Source organism: Galeopterus variegatus, unplaced genomic scaffold (genome assembly GCF_000696425.1).
Source record: "Galeopterus variegatus unplaced genomic scaffold, G_variegatus-3.0.2 Scaffold3189, whole genome shotgun sequence".
Classification (NCBI taxonomy): domain Eukaryota; kingdom Metazoa; phylum Chordata; class Mammalia; order Dermoptera; family Cynocephalidae; genus Galeopterus; species Galeopterus variegatus.
In genome coordinates, this window is record NW_007729300.1 from 157,527 (window position 1) to 162,930 (window position 5,404).

The 5,404-nt window shown below is 44.2% G+C and overlaps 1 long non-coding RNA gene across 1 annotated transcript; it reads right to left on the bottom strand.

Moving 5' to 3' along the window:
* Positions 1–464: 464 nt before the first annotated feature.
* LOC103600022 lies at positions 465–4,886 on the bottom strand. The gene is made up of 2 exons (XR_551351.1): positions 1,959–4,886; positions 465–1,210 (listed from the first exon to the last, which is right to left on the bottom strand). It is a non-coding gene; the product is annotated as an uncharacterized LOC103600022 (long non-coding RNA).
* Between the last annotated feature and the right edge of the window lie 518 nt (positions 4,887–5,404).

Here is a 5,404-nt window from a genome sequence, read left to right on the forward strand (position 1 = left end):
GCGTGAACCCCCACCTGACCATGAAGAGGCAAGAGCACGGACCTACAAGGATTTCGACTTAAACTTGACTTGGGGTTTGTAGCAGCACCAGTCAAAGCCCAGGCAGGTCATGGTAGACTCTCCTCCTTGGGTATATCCGTTGTCATTTTTAGAGGAATGTTGACAATCCTCTTGGCATCACCCTAACCCCAATTCTCCCCCAGTGTTTGTACATATGTCACCATCTCCTGACCTCTGGATTTTATCCTGTGAGTCTGTGCCATTTATATGTTAAGTTGAGGATTCAGAGAGAGAGACAAATATCCGCAAATGAAATATGTTGAGGTAGGGATGGAATGTGTAAAATCAGCTGTTGAGTGATTGTTTTTAATATAATTTTTCCCATTTTGAAAACTTATACCTAAAGACCTCTAGCTCTTTCTGCCCTTTTAGTCAAATCTCCCCAAAGTTCTTTTGGTCTGTAGTGACCCTTGTCTTCCTTTCCTTCACCCTTTTTTTTTTTTTTTAAGTTGTGATGATTAAGAAAATGGAAAGGACATGTGTGAATTGAGTAAACTGGCCGTTCTCCCTTTTGGCCCCAATAGCACCTGGATTAGTTCTACCAGCAGACAGGTTTCTTTGCTAAAAGTGTCCTTTTGAAGCAATTAAGAGCTGGTAAAAATGTTTCCTTGTTGTTGCCAGGTTACCTTCTACTTCTAAACTGCCATCTTGTCAGGTATGTGTGGTTTTTAAGTCCAGGGAGATCAGCTTTGACATGAAGCTTGCATTTGTGTGGGATACAGTTTTTACCATAGGCCTGAGCTTTCTCCTGTTCCTAAAATGTGTCAAAAGAGTGAATTGGGTGTGACCCTGCCTCCTAGCTGGCCTTGGCTGTTAAGGACCAGAAGCTGGCAGGTCTAGGACAAGACTGACAATCAAAGCAGACTCTTGCGGGGTCCTCCTTGGGGGGACCACTGCTTTCAAAGCCATCCGCCGAGGCTCTTCCAGGGCAGCACCCGATTGTTGGGAGGGGTGAGTGTTGAGAAGTCTTGGGAGAGGCCTAAGAGCCATTCTAGCAGAATCCGAGAAAATCTTCCTGCAAGGACCAGAAATCTTGACATTCTCTTTCAAGTCCCACAACTTGTCCAGTCTCTGAGAAGGTCCCAGCCTTTCTCAAATATTCTGATTTTCAAAACATGCGTCCAAAGTGGGAGGCCCCGGAGACATTTTGCTGACTTCCAGAAGCAAAAGACCCACCCTGAAAAGCTTCCCTTCCTCCCCTCTTCTCCTTTCTCACACACCCCACTCATGCCCTCTCCACAGTCGTGCTCTAGCTGCCACCCTGGGAAGTCCTGTGCCTTTTTCCCCTGAAAGCTGCCCAAAGCATCCTCTTCCCATCTGTGTGTCAGGAGCTGGGGACTTTGCTAGGAGACTTTTAAGTGTTCCTTACTGGGACAGGGTGGAGCCACGTTGCAGGAACTCCATTCTTATCCCTTCTGNTCCACAGTCGTGCTCTAGCTGCTGCCCTGGGAAGTCCTGTGCCTTTTTCCCCTGAAAGCTGCCCAAAGCATCCTCTTCCCATCTGTGTGTCAGGAGCTGGGGACTTTGCTAGGAGACTTTTAAGTGTTCCTTACTGGGACAGGGTGGAGCCACGTTGCAGGAACTCCATTCTTATCCCTTCTGGTGTTGACTTAAGCTCTTGTGTGCAGGGGCTAATTCATGTCCCTGATCCCCACCTTCTATTACATAAATGAAGTCCATCCCCTTTTTCTAGAGTAACAGGAGTAAGGAAAGGGGGTGGAGGCTCTTATGAGCTGCCAAATTTCCATGTGTGAGAGGAAGGTGACCTGAACCTTTCCACTCCAGCCTTTTCTTCTCAATCCCACCTCCCTTAGCCCTTTCACCCGAGCTGTCCAAGTTAGGAAGAGCAAAGACACAAACTCCTCCACGTGGCATCGCTGCATAATCCATCATTGTACCTGACTTCCAGAAGCAAAAGACCCACCCTGAAAAGCTTCCCTTCCTCCCCTCTTCTCCTTTCTCACACACCCCACTCATGCCCTCTCCACAGTCGTGCTCTAGCTGCTGCCCTGGGAAGTCCTGTGCCTTTTTCCCCTGAAAGCTGCCCAAAGCATCCTCTTCCCATCTGTGTGTCAGGAGCTGGGGACTTTGCTAGGAGACTTTTAAGTGTTCCTTACTGGGACAGGGTGGAGCCACGTTGCAGGAACTCCATTCTTATCCCTTCTGGTGTTGACTTAAGCTCTTGTGTGCAGGGGCTAATTCATGTCCCTGATCCCCACCTTCTATTACATAAATGAAGTCCATCCCCTTTTTCTAGAGTAACAGGAGTAAGGAAAGGGGGTGGAGGCTCTTATGAGCTGCCAAATTTCCATGTGTGAGAGGAAGGTGACCTGAACCTTTCCACTCCAGCCTTTTCTTCTCAATCCCACCTCCCTTAGCCCTTTCACCCGAGCTGTCCAAGTTAGGAAGAGCAAAGACACAAACTCCTCCACGTGGCATCGCTGCATAATCCATCATTGTACGAAACAGCTAAACAAATTCGATTTTGGCTTTGCAAAGGGTACATGCTTCGGAATCTTTTTTCTGTCTTAAATACTGATGGGGGAAAGAACAGCTCACCCATACATATTTATTAAGTACATTGGAAGATTTAATCCTGTCAGATCTTTTATTACCTCAAGATCATTCTTAAAAGCAAGCCAATAACAAGCTCTGGAGGCTGTTTTGCCGTTCCTATTCCCAGAAGACTCTCACGGTGCCTGGCAGGTTACTCTTGAGGGATTGTGTCTACTTTCTTAAAAGTCAACGGTTTTCTTGTGTTCCGTAGTAGGAGAGAAAATATAGACATATTATGCAAAAACATATAGTTTTCTTTAGATCAGAAACTAATTTTGAGTCAGCCATATGTATTTTGTTTAAAGGATTTGACATAAAGTGCCGTCTCGTAACCCTGTGGAAGGGAGAGCATGACCAGCTGCTTGACATGACCAGTGACGTAGTATATTTGTAACTGGTTTTAAAACCAATACACCATACTTCTTTTCTCCAAACAGCCATCTTTATACTTAGGGGGGAAAAACTGTTGGGTTCTAGACTTTTTTAATATAAATTTTGTTGATATGGAATTGAGTAAGTTTAAGTGTTTATGTGCATATGTTTTTTATATAACATTTTTTCTATTCAGTTTCAGTGATCCAACCGGCAGTGAGTAAATATGGCATAAGTTAATAATGCTTTTCCCCAAAATGGTGCTTTTGATTTGAAAAGTGTCTGATGGGGAGAAGGAGAAAATATCATCCTGGATTCTTCTCTTGATAAACCTAGAAAAACGGGTAGTAAACCACAGATAGTAAGTAAAACATCCAGCAAGAAGGGACACAGCTGTCAGGAAATGAATGTGTCCCTCCCCCCCCCTCCCCTGCCCTTCCCCTCCCCCATGGAAATAGATTGACAGGCTCTTCTGTAACTAGTGATTAGGATCAGAGGCCTTCAGTGCATTTGTGATTCGTGGATAAAAGCTGGCACAGTACCAAAAACGTTAATATCTCCTAGTCTGTAAGGATACTCTGATTTGAGCTTTGCATTTTCAAGGTTCTTTCACTTCCTGTTCTGCTTAGAGTTCTCCACTAGTGAGTTTTTGTGCAAGGATCTGATTTGTGACTCCTTCTTTCCCCTAAAAAGATTGTGTGCAGTATATTAGTTGGGGAACAGAGCTCTAAATGGAAAAAACAATGGCTGTTCCTAGCCCTGGGTGACAGTCTTGGGGAGAGATCCTTCTCATAGGTGTCTTCCGTCCTCTGAAATGACTCTCCCATCTCTAAAGGTGTTAACAGAGAAATCACCTAGAAATCCCTCTGGACACCTGTAGATTCATTAGGGTTTGGGTTTCTTCTTCCCCTTGAGCTTCAGAGGGGAGAGTTTACACAGTTAAATCTGAGTGATTACCCCATTGCTGAAAACCCAGAGGGGTGTGGCAAACTCACATGTGCCATGTGCCGAACAGAAAACCTCCAAATGCATTCCTTCCTTTCTTTCCTGCTTCCCTTGCCTTCGACTGAAGCAGCCCATGGTACCATCACAATGTGCACATGGCCTTGCCTTTCGTATTGAGGGCCCCCCCCCACTGCATTGGTAGGGTGGCCACTTATAAATGCCTGCTATTCTTAAGCCATTCCAGCCTCTTCCTCAGAATAGATCAGATACCCTTCCATTTAGTGCCAGTCCTTTTGTCTTCCCAACCCTGCTCTTAGGACTGCTGTCCCCCTTCCTCTTGATTAGGAGAGATGGAGGCAGATGAGCTCCCTGTAACTGAATTGGCCCCTGGTTTATGTTTTCTCCCCATATGTATATATGCCATATGTGAATATGCCATATATATGTGCCAACAAATCTATCTACATTGTTCTTTTCAGATCAGCACACACATAGGAATTTTAAGTTTCTTCTTTTTTTCAGTAACTAGTATAATAAGCACTGGTATTTTTGTACAAAAAGGAAAAACAAAACAAAAGATTGACTATTGTGGTCTGCATGACATAAACAAACAAATGGTGATATCAAAGCAGTTACCCCCGTGTGTGTGGCCGTAATTTACAATTCAGCTTAACAGTGCACCCAATCTGTATTTGCATTTTGATATTATTTAAGCTCTATGTACAATGTTTTGCATGTATTTATACGGTTCTTAGAAAAAAAAATGCTATAAACTGGCAAATTTGAAATGTAAATGTATTATTCCACTGAGATGGAAAGAATAGGAGTTTTAAAAGGGATAATTTTTTGGAACCAATAAAGCTTTTTGCTGATGAGCAGAAACCAATACTGCCGTGCACTGAGAATAAAAGCCCATGCCCACTTGTAACAGTGCTGTCCTCAGTGTGTCTCCATTTTTGCGAAGTGCCATTGGTTGTCCATTCAAGTTGAGGAAGGACCTGCCACGGCCACGTCGAGAACCTCATCTGAGCAAGCGCAAAGTTCGTCTTGTCGCTGGACCCGGACACACTTCCCTTCTGGTGGCTCATGGCCCTGGTTGCAAGTTTCATTCCCTTGTAGTACAAGCTTTGCTCTGCCCACCTTGGTCAGAATCCAAAGTCCAGCAACTACGAAAGATGGAGATTTTGGAAGGATAAGAAAGAAGCAGTCTTGGCGGTCCTTTCTTTTTTCTTTTCTTTCTTTCTTTCTTTTTTTTTTTTAATGAAATACCTTTTATGAAAATTGGTTCCCCTTATATTAGCTACTTTTCCCTCTGGGGTTCTCCACCACCCCTCTCCCCACCCATAGCTTTTTTTTTTTTTTTTTTAATTTTTCCATTCATTGAGTCTCTCAATGACTGATATTAGGCCCCAGTTTCAAGTCAGAACAGCTTCCTGGCAGGTCACGTACATTCTGAGCTTTCATATCTCAG